The following is a 13,613-nucleotide window of genomic DNA, read 5'->3' as shown; positions in this document are numbered from 1 at the left end:
GCCAGATAGGGGCCTTCCTATGGCGGTCTGTCTGGTGGCGAAAAGTAAGGGCAATAAAGTATGCCAAATCAAATACATGACCAATCGCCATGTTCAATAAGTAGTAAGCATAGGTGGTGCTAACGATGCCGGTGCTCTCTCTCCTTCCAGTCAGGGTGTGAGCCAAGATAGCATGGATGTAGCGTAGTGCTGGGGGAAAAGAAGTCGCCTTTGAGCGACTTCCTTCATAGGGCACAGTACTCGCTGTAAGGTCAATCCAACAGCAGAAGGGCGAGTGGGGCATGTGATGGTAAAGATGTAGAAAAACCTCGGAAACCATAAACTCCTCTGTGTAAAGGCTCAAAGTAGCTCTAAACTCCGGTACACTCATGTGTCTTACAAGTCCACCAAGTCTAAAAGTGATAGTATCGGCATTGTCATTGGTATTCATCACATGCTATAAATGGAAAGTAGTGCAAAACTCCAAGGTAAGCTTCATATAGGTGGGCTCGATAATTGCAAAGAACCGATCCCACAGGGCAGTGGCGAGATGGAATCAAACAAGGTGGACAAGTTGGACCTGCTCCAAGGCTGCCCAATCAATACAACAACCCACTCTCAATGGTCTTACTCGAAAAATCTGAAACAAGTCGTCCTGTGGGCCTGAAGAAAGTTGAAGTAGAGGGTGACGAGCTTTGGTTGAGGCGCTCGTGGAGGTTGTGCCAGGACCTTTCTACTTTATCGAAGCGAGAACAACTACTTTAGATTTCCCACGAGTGTTTGTCAGTGTGTCCCTGCAAGAATAAAAAAGTTCATCAATAAATAAGCACCCAAACATGTAACTAAAAATCGAGTCTTATAGAGTTAAAGTACTCCTAACTAGAAAAATTTCTCCAAAACAGGACGCACAAGTATCCAAATATGTACAACCAAAGCGAAGTCATCAAGAATCAAGGTGATGTGAATAAATCAAATGAAGAGTTCTGACCTATAGATAAATTCATGATGTTTTGGAGGCATCAATAATTATTTTAATAATTAATTCTAATACAAAGGATAAATCAATAGTAAGCACTATATTCCAAGAAACTAAACTAAGAGCATAACTATCCTAGTAGTTGAAAATAATAATAAGTAAAATAGAAATAAATAGCAAAAAGTTAATATACTAGTAATGATAAGAAGAAGTAAATAAAATAAAATAAATATGGAATAACATAGAAAAAAGAAAAGGGTAAAAGGGTATAAAAACTAACAGTGAAGAAAGCGGTGGTCGGAAGTTCGGCGGTCACCGGGATAAGGGCAAGCTAGTGTGGGCTGGTAGAGGGCGTGTGTGATTGAGATGGAGGTGTTGGTGGTTTTGGTGCAAATCGGTTAGGAGAAACAAGGCGTGTTCGAGTGGTTGGTTGGAGAGGAAGACGAGGAGAGAGGGGAAAAGGGAAAGGAAGAGGGGGACAAAATAAAAGATAGAAGAAGAAAGGGGTGGTGGGGCGATGGTGGAACGATAGGGAAAGGTGGCCGGAGTAGGGGGCTATGACAGTGGCTGGTAGGGAGCTTGTGAGGAGAAAAATACAAGAGTAAAATTAGCTTTTGGGGGGTTAAATTGGACACAGTTGTGTGAGGCCCGTGTTGGGCCACACGGCCTTTTCACACGCCTGTGTGGCTCATGGTTAGCCCGTGTTTGTCGCAAAAATTAAATGCTTATTCGTCACACGGCCTAGGACACGCTCGTGTTGTTAGGCCGTATGGTTCATAATAAACCATAATTTATACATATTTTTATCCCATACTTAACGCATTTATGGATGGTTTCTTTTAGAATTAGTGAATTCGATACTCCTAATCCTTTAATTTGATGTTTTATACTTAGGTGAAATGAGCCTAAAACGGAGAAAATGGACCCATGTGGGAAATCAACATGCCCTGGACTCGATCTATGGATCCCCTTATTAGGTTTCACCCTAATCCGGCAAAATCTTGTCACCCTATGTCTAAGCGCGAAATCAACTTGGCTTAATTATGACAAATGTACTCTTAGACAGGGTCTATTTCTCCTCTGAATAAGAGCATGTCTTCAATCAGTATCCTGGGATATCAAAACAAGAATTAAGAACACATAATTAAGAACAAGTTAAATATTTATCATACAATTCAGAAAATAATAACAAGATTCGTCTTTGGTTTCATTCCCCTTAGGTATTTAGGGCTTTTAGCTCATAACTAAATAAGAAAACATCTCTGAAGAATAAATAATACAAAACATAAAGAAAACCCAAAACTCCTGAAGGGAAATTGAGGAGAGATCTTCAGTCTTGATGATGAATCTGGCTTCTGAGATGGATCAATTGACTTCTTTGGAGTAATTCCTTATTCCCTCTTCTCTGTCTCCCCTTTTCTTCCTTCTCTAGGGTGTATTTATAGGCTTTGGAATGCCTAGAAGCCCTCAAAATTAGCCTTTTTCGAATTGGACTCAACTGGGCTCGGCAGGGACATGCCCATGACACACGCCCGTGTTCGATTACTTCAAGTTGTGCTCGAGCCTGTCAAATTGACACGGCCGTGTGGTCTGCCCATGTGAGGAGGTCCAGGCCGTGTTGATTTTGTACCTTGGCCCATTTTCTCCGTTTTTGGCTCCTTTCTCGTTCTTTTCGCTTTCCTATGCTCTCCTAAGTATAAAACAAGAAATTAAAGCATTAGGAGCATCGAATTCACCAATTCTAATGGGAAATCATCCATAACATGCATTAAACATGGGGTAAAAATATGTATAATTTACGGTTTATCAAATACCCCCACACTTAAGCATTTGCTTGTCCTCAAGCAAAATTCTCAACTCATAATCAAAATAAATTCTTCTCAACTTATAATTTCTATCAATAATATCTTAGAATAATCCATAGGTAATCATACATTGAGAATTCAACTAAAAGAACATAAAAGTTTCGAACATTCCAAGTTGAATATTTAATCATGCAAACATAGGTGTCTCCCCTCATCTAAGTAATTACCTTTGATTCAAAATATCACAGAGTTTAACATCCTCACTAAAGATTCACTCAAATCACTCGAGGTGTTTAAGGACAATAAATGAAGCACTCAATAGTCAATAATGAAAAGTCATTACCATAGGCTTGCATGACAATCAAATCTCCACCACTATAATTTAAGATGATACATCAATCAAAAGGTCTTTGGAGGGTTGTAAGGAGGCTTGATTAGGGGGTTTGGTCACAAGCTGAAAGAAAATGTTAGAATCGGTGAATTGAAAAAAAAATTGCCTAACTAGAAAAAGAGTTAATCTCCACTTGCGTACAACAGAGCTTCTTCTGAGATTTTGGAATTACAGATATGTATACATAGTTTTTTTTTGAAGAAAAAGTTAAATAATCAAACAAGACATAGCTAAGCAATTTCTTCAACTCAAATCTCGACAAAAATAGGAAACAAATTAATTTAGGGGATTTCAACAATAATGGGTTAAGGGTTAATATTGAGGTTAATACAATGAATGGATTGTTAGGCTCAAGGGGGTTTACTAGGGGTTAATCATGGAGGTAGGCTTTTCATGGCATGATTGGGTTAATCCTAAGTGCCTTAATCATTTTGGCATATCAAATCAAATGGTGTAGTCTCGACATGCATAATCAAGCAAGTTCTAGAATAACAGTTCAATACTGATGCAATCAAAGAAATAATAAAAGTGAGCATGAAAGGATTAATAGATGCTCAAAAGGCTCCAAAAATATCACAAAAATTATGGCTTTTTTATGTGTAGACTCGTGAATTCCAATTCAAAGTAATACCTAGACTTAGGGAAACAACCTATAATTCTAAATTCTTAAAAATCAACTTATCATGCTTGATTCTCTAATGTCTTAAAGTTTAAACAATCAATGCATAAATCCCTATGTATTAGTTCAAGATATATCAATCAAAATCATAAATCAATTAAATTTTATCCTAAATATGATATGAGAGCTTTTCAAGAGAACAAGGCAGTTATTCAGGGATTTTTCTGATAAGGAAATGAATGCCCCCCACACATAAGATGTACATTGCCCTCAATGTACAAATATAGGTATTAAAGTATAAAAATAAGATAGGGAGAGAAATGAAACTTCCTGTATGATGAATTCCTCGAACTAGAGTTCTGGAGAGGAATCGGTTCGAGAGTGGAGGAGGATACTTCAGCGTTCGTACAGGTTCATTAGGTCATAAGTCCTACGTCAAAAGGATATTATATCTAGTGGTAGCTATGGTCGTGGTCAATCAGGACATGGCAGTCATGGAGAACCTTTCCCGGTGGAGTTTTAGTTCCTATGTGACGATGAGCTTAAGGTCTTTATATAACTGTGATAAAATCAGAAACTTTTTCGGGGATATTAGGAAGAATAATTACTCATAAAGAAAAACCAAAATTGATAATTAAAAATAAAATTCTAGAATTTGCTAAAAAATAAAAAAAAAAGTAAAAATAAAAGTAGTTTTAATAAAAATTAAAACATAAAATAATAAATAAATGTTTTTAAGCATCTTCATCGCTGGATGGTTCGCGAGGTGGGATTGGCGATAAGATGTGGAGGTGCTGACAAATCTGCTGTAGGGTAGCATCAATGTTGTCAAATCATTGAAAACACTGTTGCTCGAATCGAGTGAGGCGCTCAGAGATGTCAGCATATGAAGTCGCCGCATGAACTGAATGAGAGGGTGGTGGTGGCTGAGTCGGTGGGCCCTCGTGCTGTGGGGGGACATCATCAGGAATGTCTTCGTAGGCCTCCTCCTCGGTAGATTGGGCGAGACGATACTGGGGAGGGTAGGTTCCTCGGCGCCTCTCGATCATCCTCATGCTAAGGATGCTCGAGATGCCTTGTGGAGACATCTGGCCGATGAGGGTAAGGGATGATTCTTGGGCCGCGGTGTTGAGGAGCCCAAAGTGTCGCACCAGTTGAGTCACGTAAGGGCCAATAGAGATGACACCCTTCCGATGCTGCTCCGTCTAGTGCTAAATCGCAAGGGCGATAAAATTGGCAAGGTCGATAACGTGCCCTTGTGACATGCACTATAAGAATTAGACGTCGTGGGTGTTGATAACGCCAGTGCTCGCTCGCCTCCCTGTAATCGTGTGAGCTAAAATAGCATGTAAGTACCTCAGGGATGGTGGGAGAACTGATGCCTTGGGGCGGCTAAGATTGTAGGAGACCGTGCTAGGGGCCAAAGTGTGCCAGCACTTCGGGGGAGAGAAATGTATGTGGCGACTGAGAGCATTTAGTTCATTCTCCTCCTTGAACTCCTCTATATATAAGCCTAGTGCATCACCAAGCTCTGGGACGCTTAGCTGGAGGATTAATCCGCCTAGGCAAAATTGAACCGTGCCAGGATCATCATAGCTCGTCATTACGGTCTGAAGATGGAACGTTGAGCATAGTACCATCATGAGCTCAAAGTATGTTGGCTCGATAATCCCAAAGAATAGCTCCCAAGGGTCGGTGGTTAGGAGGGCTCGAATTGAATCAGCCAATTCAACCTGTTCTACAGCAGCCCAGTCGATGCAGCGAACCGCAATTAAAGGTCGGGCCCGAAGTATTTGGAATAGTTCTTCTTGGGGTCCTTGGGGGAACTGTAGGAGAGGGTGACGAATTTTTGTGGTGGGACCCGCGAAAAAGGACGCTCCCTTCCTCTTCTTCGAGGCAAGTACGGTGGCCTTTTTACCACATGAAGATGACATGGTACCTGTGTTTAGAATCATCAAGTCATCTTGATGAGTGGTCAAAGTAAAAGGAATATAATTTTCAAATAAAAAACCAGAGTTTCAGCCACAACTAAACATAACTAATCTAATAATTTCGTGACCTTATCTTTGTATGAAAATGGGTGTAGTAATGGAATGTGTAGGACAAAAGAGTGAGGCTTTTCTAACAACATAATTGAAAAATGCAAAATTGAATGATAGACATTGGCATGGAAATATCATGAGAATGAGCGTGGTAAAGTCATGGGTATGAGGTTTCCCTAATAACTTGATTTAACATGCAATGTATAATAACTAACCTAAGAATGCAGCTAAATGATAAAATAATGAGCAAAATGACAAATAGTTCGAAAGAAATGAAGATTATGCTAACAATAAGCATTAGTAATAAGTAAAATAGAAGTGAAAGGAGTAAACCAATGCTAAGGGAGAGGGATTGAGCATTAAAAACGAAGTTGGAGATGGAGCACGGGTGTGGCCGGGAGGCCGTGTGAAGTTGCAGTGGCTAGGGTTAAGGTTTTTGAATGTGGAAGAAAGTGATTAGTGCAGGGTATTTATAGATTTTGGGCGACACGGCCAGGACACAAGCCCGTGTTCCCCAATTTTAGCCCGTATGACTCACGAATTTCAAATTTTGGCGCCTCTGACATTTAGTACACGCCCGTGTTCCTTGGGCGTGTGGGTTCACATAGCCGTGCCGTATGACCGTGTCTAGCTTCGTTCGTTTCTCCCACGCCAGTGTGTGCATGCCCCACGCCCGTGTTAATTTAACTTGTTCGACCACGGGTGTTTCACACGAGCGTGTCGAATGCCCGTGTTGTTTAGGCAGGTTCGCCCATGATTCCTCCACACGGGCGTGTCGCACGCCCGTGCTATTTTGGCAAGCTCGACCACGACAATATCGTACAGCCATCGCGTTTAATCGTAGCCCGTGTTGGGGAAATCTTTTGCCCTGTTTTCACACGTCCTTAAGCACGCTCGTTTTCTTGGCTGTGTCTCTATGGAAACACCTGTATTCAAGATTTATATTAATAAGTTATGAGTTAAATACCAAAATTTAAAGAAATTAATATTGTTAGTGCTCGGATTGCCTCCCGAGAAGCGCTTGTTTATAACCTAAGCTCGACTTACCTCTCCAGTGAATGGTCATGGTGGTTTGAGGAGTTTATACTCCTTATTCCTGCTATCAATCTCATCAAAATAAGGTTTTAATCGGGTATTGTTTACCTTAAAAGTATCGAGCTTGGGATGACTCACCTCTGCCGTACCGAATGGAAAAATACTAAGTACCGTAAGAGAGATTTCCTCATTCGGTATGGTAGTGACAATGTAGGGATCTACATCATCTAATAAGACCTTATCACCAACCTTAAGTTGATTTGGAGAGGTAGGGCTCGTTTTGGCGTAGTTTCAGTTTGTCAAGTGTTCTTGGTTTGTGCGTCTACAATTCATCGAGTTCCTCGATTTGTAATCTTTGATCTTCATGAAAAGGTCCTCTACTGGTGCTTGAGAATGACTCATGTGCTTCCTTCAGACTCATTTTCTGCAAAGTAGGTTGCACCATATTGTTAGTTTTAGCAGAATGGTTTAAATGATCACCTTCAATTCTTGATGTGTTGCCAGAATTGCAAGCTTGAAGGGTGATTGTTCATCTGGAGTGTAAGTTCACCTGTGCCAACATCAATGATGGTTTTAGCAGTTGCTAAAAGGGCCTTCCTAGAATTAAGAGAGTGTTGCTATCCTCTTCTATGTTTAGAACAATAAAGTCAACGGGAAATATAAATTTATCGATTTTAACTAGCACATCTTCAATAATACCTCTAGGGAATCTTATAGTTTTATCTACTAATTGAATGCTCATCCTAGTCTTTTTGGGTTTCCTGAGACCTAGTTGCTTAAACATTTTGTAAGGCATGACGTTGATACTAACCCCTAGATCAGCTAATTCATGATTAACATCTAAACTACCAATTAAGAAAGGAATAGTAAAGCTCCCTAGGTCTTTTAGTTTGTTGGGTAGTTTATTTTGGAGAATGGCCGAGCAAACTGCGTTTAGCTCCACATGCGACTCCTCGTCCAACTTCCGCTTATTTACTAAAAGCTCTTTTAAAAATTTCATTGCGTTTGGCATCTGCGATAGAGCTTCAATAAATGGTCTTTCCTTGTCGCGTTGGGGTATGGTACACGAGGTTTATATTCGACAGTCACTAGTTTGTTTATATTTTGATCTACCTCACCTTGACCTTTGCTTACCACAGTTTCTTACCGCGGTCCACAAATCCTTCTTTATTCTAAATATTAATCGCGTTGAGCTGTTCCCTTGGGTTGAACCCAGTATTACTTGGCAAACTACCTTGTGGTTGTTAGAAGATTAGTTTGGAAAGCTAGCCTATCTGAGTTTCGAGTCCTTGGATTGACGCTTGTTGATTTTTAAGTGCTGTCTCGGTGTTCTGAAAACGGGTTTCTAACACTGATATAAACTTTGAGAGCATCTCTTCAAGGTTTGGCTTCTTTTCCTGTTGGTAGGGTGGTTGTTGGTAGCCCGAAGGATGTTGAGGTCTTTGATTTCCTTGGCCTCTCCACAAAAAATTGGGATGGATCCTCCAACCTGGATTATAAGTGTTACTATATGGATTGTTTTGAGGTCGAGGATTATTACCCATGTAATTTAATTGCTCCTTATCCATGTTGTGGCCATCAGGTTGGTATTTTGAATGGCTTGTTCCATCGCTACTTGCTTCGCATTGCATTACTGGGTGAACCTGTGAAGAATTAAGAAAACCATCAATCTTTTTATTCAAGAGTTTTACCTGATTAAAGAGCATGGTGACTGAATTGACGTTATAAATGCTGGCTGTTTTCGTTGGCTTTATCCTCATGATTTGCTACTGAAAGTTATTCAGTGACATCTCCTCTATAAACTCATAGGCATCTTCCAGTGTTTTATTGTTGATGGTTTCCCCCGCCGCAGCGTCAACCATTTTTCGAGTCGAAGGATTCAGACCATTGTGAAATGTTTGTACTAGGAGCCAAAGTGGTAACCCATGGTGGGGGCATCTTCTCAAAAGGTCCTTGTATCTCTCCCATGCATCGTACAGTCTTTCTAAATCCATCTGCACAAAAGAAGATATATCATTACGTAATTTAGCCATTTTAGCCGACGAAAAATATTTTAGTAAAAATTTTTTGGTCATTTGTTCCGAAGTAGTAATTGACCCTCGTGGTAACGAGTTCAACCACTGTTTAGCTTTGTTCCTCAATGAAAAGGGAAACAACTGAAGATGTATGGCATCATCAGAAACGCCATTAATTTTAAATGTATTGCATAGTTCTAAGAAGTTGGCTAAATGAGCGTTAAGATCCTGATCTTGCAGACCATCAAACTGAACAGATAGTTGTATCATTTGAATAGTGTTAGGTTTTAATTCAAAAGTATTTGCAGCTACAGTAGGTCTAACTATGCTTGATTTAGTTCCTGTTAAAGAAGGTTTAGCATAATCATATATACTGCGTGGAGCAAGATTTTGATTAACCGCAATTGCAGGAGGTAGCTGATTGCCTTGGTTTTCAGCCATCTCTTCGGTTGGGGGTTGAGTATCATCTTTGTGACAGCCCAAAATTGACCCTAGTCGGGAGGTGGTTTCGGGACCACAAAACCGAGGCATAAAAATAATTTATAATTTATTTTGATGCCTATAATATGTGTTAATTCATGTGTGACATTTTGATGTTTCGATTTAGAGTTATAAATGTGAATTTCATTAGAAAGGACCTAGTAGTAAACTTTGAAAGTATGATGGGGAAAGGTGTGATGACTAGTTGAACATGCATGCAAAAATAAGGATTTGCATGTCAATTTCCCTCCCAACATGAAGTGGCCGCCATGGCAAGAGTGGATGGGCAAAACATGTCATGAAACATGTTTTGTTGGTGCATTAGGGTGAAATAATAAAATAAAGAGCATGGACAAAGAAAGAAAAAAATGGTCTCATCCATGCTTCCCCCTTGGCCGTGAGTTGAGAGAAAGGAAAAGAAAAAATTTGGTTCATCCATTCTCATTTTCTTTGGGCTGAAAATTCTAAGAAGGAAGGAAATTTTGCTCCATTTTTAGTTTAGAAGAGATCTAGAAGGAGATTTGGCTATACTTGCATCAAGATTAAGGTATGTTGAGGTTGTGTCATGAGATTCATGCTTGTTTTGGTTGCTAACTTGATGTGCATGTTAGCCATGGTTCAAATCCTTGCTATGCCATGAAAAATGGTATTTGGCCAAGGTTGATATTGTGTTAAAGCCATTGCATGCTAAATGTGAAGCTTGTTGATGATGCATGTAATGATGGATTGACTACTCTTGAAATTTCTTTTAGTATTCTTGAGTAGGACATTGAATTCTTTGTTTAACCATGACCGAAGTTGAAAGAGTATGGTTGTGATGTATTCGCCATGGTGCATTCATGAGCATGATTTATGCTTGTTACTTGATTGGTAAAATTTGTGTTTGGATGGGTACGAACCCCTTGAGATTGACCTTGCACCTATATGTGTATACATGTTTGCACATGATGTATTGGCATGACATATATACTATTTCAAGGTATATATTTGCTTGTGATGATTATTCGGTTATGAAGTACATGAGAGATGTGTATTGAGCTACAATATGTAATCGTTAGTTAGTAAAATGCATGCTGTTTTTGTGTGGTATTAAGTGCATAATTGGCCTCAACATGGACATGCATATTCGCCACATGAGGGAAATTGGTGTGCATGCATTCGGTTAGAGGCAAGCATATTGATGCCTATTCTTGGCTTAGAAAATTCGGCTAAGAGGAATATTAACTAATGTGTTGAGTTCGATTCGTGATTTCGTACATATGCGACTTTGATGCCTAATGAGCATATATATTGGCTAGGTATCTTGAATTCCTCTTTCGATGCTCAAATGATAAAACCAATTTATTTGTTAAATTAAGCTCAAGAGCAAAGGGGAGCTAAATCCGATAAGGGGAAGGAAAAGTCGTCGAATAGCCGTCGAAATCGTTCGACCACGTCCGAGGTAAGTTTTCGAGTATCGAAACTTAGATTTTGATTCGATTGAATGAAGTAATAAGCAATCGAAATTGTGCCTTTGTATGTGGCCATTGAGCCGAAATGATATTTTTGCTAAGTGAATTGTGCATAAAAGTTGTGTTATGAAATTGAAACAAAGATGTGTATGAATGTTCGAGTGATATCCGGGCTAAGCCCGAAGGCAATTGTGCGAGTTATGATATCCGGGCTAAGCCCGAAGGCAATTGTGCAAATTGTGATATCCGGGTTAAGTCCCGAAGGCCTTTGTGCGGGTTACCATAACCGGCTATGTCCCAAGGCGTTTGAACGAGTAGCTATATCCGGATAAACTCAAGGTATGTGATTCGAGAACTTTGAACTTGCTGGAAAATTTTCAGTTAATGCACTTGTGAAATTCCCAACAACAAGGTATGTTTTGTGTGTGCTTCAGACACTATGTGTAAGTGCGTATGAATATTCGCCTAATGATAAATGAGCTATCGGCATTAACTAGGCCGTTATTTGTGTATGAGTATAAGAGTTGGGATTGTGAAGTAAGCATGTCTTTGAGAAATTGTGCATATGAATTATTGTTTAGCTACTTGAATGCTATGCTTTGGTTGTGTGTATATTATGGCTCGAAACTTACTAAGCATAAATTGCTTACTCCGTTTCTTTGTTTCTCTGTTTATAGATTTTGCTCGTTAGCGATCGGATTCGGGATCATAAAAGTTGAAGTCAACCACACTATCAAAGCCCTTTTTGGTACTCCTTTAGTTGAGTTTTGGATATGGCTTGTATAGGACTACCCTCGGTTGTTTTTAAGTACTTTGTGATGTATATGTGTGCGGCCATGCGAAAATGGTTCGTAAAAGTGGACTATGGAATTTGACCATATGTGGTTTGTAATTATATTTGGTTTCATGATGTGATTATGGTTTGGAATGAGAGAGTTGGTAACATGATCAGCCATTGGAATGGCTAAATATGATCATATGTGGACCTAAGTATGACTAGACTATAGTTGGTCCATGGGAACTACAATATAGGTAAAGCCTACCTTAAAAACAGATGCTGCCAGCTGCAGTGATGTGGATGTGAAAAATCACCAAAATTTGTAGGAATGGTGTTAAATAGTGAATAAATTATGCGATCGAACCTTGACGAGTCTATTTTCATATGAAAGTAACGAAATGATCATATGAATAGTATACCGAGAGATATTAAAGTTCTCGTGAGACAGGACCAGAACAGTTTCTGGGTCCCCTGTCGCGACTTTGAAAATTTACCATAAATTATCCAGAATTAATTAGAAGTAATTCCTTATATGTGCAGATTCCTTTTTTAGTCTAGTTTCATTATAAACAAACGGCATCAGTATTGAAACCCTGTACAGAGAGATATTCAAGTTGTAATGCGCGAAGGCAGTGTAGTCGACCCCTGTAACATGGGTGACTTTAACTAATAAACTGTACCAATTGGCCTGACCAAAAATTCTAGAAATAAATCCATGGATGGATATATGAGTCTAAATTCAGGGAAAATTTACGGAATCAGTTTCCGAGTTGTGAAACTGGAGATATGCTTTTTAAGGCGACAGCGATGCAGTTTTCCAGCTTGCTGGGAATGTCAAATTGGTCGGTGCCATAAGTGGTTTTGGCTTGTTAACCTCGTGTCCGATAATCGCAACGGTCTCGGGTTCGGGTGTTACAATTTATTGGTATCGAGCTACGGTTTAGTCGATTCTAGGACTACCGTGATATGTTTGGGGTCTAGCTATACATGCCATTAAGTGATAATTGATAGTGTGGTGATTTCGACATTCAATTTGTGTTTGTTTATAGCAATGGATCCCGATCCCAACCGAGCAATAGCTGATGATGTGGAGAGTGTGGCGCTGCTCCGCGCAAGGGACACGCCGGACTCTCAACCTATTGCTAGCAATCCGAATGATGAGGCTAGGCAAGCCTTTTATAGCGTGATGAATGATTGGTTCAACCAATACATTCGAACTAACACTACTGTTCCACAACCTCCATTTCCGACTAATGCAACCCCAAGACCTACAATACCTCCCAGAATCGACCAAATAAGGTCAAGTAAGCCCCCTCAATGATGTAATTCAAAACATGGGGCTACTGAATTTAAAGCTACGGATAGCGACGATGCCGAGCAAGCTGAATTTTGGTTGGACAACACTATCCGGTGCTCGATGAGCTATCATGTACACCGATGAATGCTTAAAGTGTACTATCTCCTTGCTACGCGATTCCGCCTACTATTGGTGGAGTACTCGACTTCACAGTTGTAGGGAGCACGAACTTGGGAGTTCTTTTTAACCGAGTTCAAAGAAGTATATCACCAAAGATTTATGGATCAAAAACGGAAGGAATTTCTTGAACTTAAACAAGGTTCCATGTCGCCATCGACTACGAACGAAAATTTGTGAGCTTAGCCAGACGCTGCTGAATGCATTTCTTCGAAGTCGTGATGTAAACGCTCAAGATGGACTGAATGATGATATAAAGTCTGTATGTTGGCATTTTGGAAACCGAGAGTTTGTGGCTCTTGTCGAGCGGCGTGCAAAGCCGAGGAGCTCAAGATGGAGAAAGGAAAAGTGAAGTGGGAGCAAGGAGTTTCAGAAGAGGTCTTCGGGAAGCCCTTCCCATATCATCAAAGAAATTTAGAGATGGCTTAGGCGGTCTAGAGACACTTCGGCTTTTCTAGACGAGACCGCGATCGACCCCCTATGGGCACGCGAGTCACTTGATCGCCGGTGTTGGCAAATATCGTCGAGATGTAACGGAGTGCCAATATTGTGGCAAATGGCATTCGGG

The 13,613-nt window shown here is 40.1% G+C and overlaps 1 non-coding gene across 1 annotated transcript; it reads left to right on the top strand.

The window, feature by feature from the left end:
• The first annotated feature begins 8,767 nt into the window (after positions 1-8,767).
• On the top strand, positions 8,768-8,874 carry LOC128279596 (small nucleolar RNA R71). Its single transcript, XR_008269797.1, has one exon. It is a non-coding gene; the product is annotated as a small nucleolar RNA R71 (small nucleolar RNA).
• Positions 8,875-13,613: the final 4,739 nt, after the last annotated feature.

This window comes from Gossypium arboreum, chromosome 8 (genome assembly GCF_025698485.1).
Source record: "Gossypium arboreum isolate Shixiya-1 chromosome 8, ASM2569848v2, whole genome shotgun sequence".
NCBI lineage: Eukaryota > Viridiplantae > Streptophyta > Magnoliopsida > Malvales > Malvaceae > Gossypium > Gossypium arboreum.
Note: the sequence above shows the minus strand (reverse complement) of the source record. Positions and strands in the feature narration are given on the sequence as shown.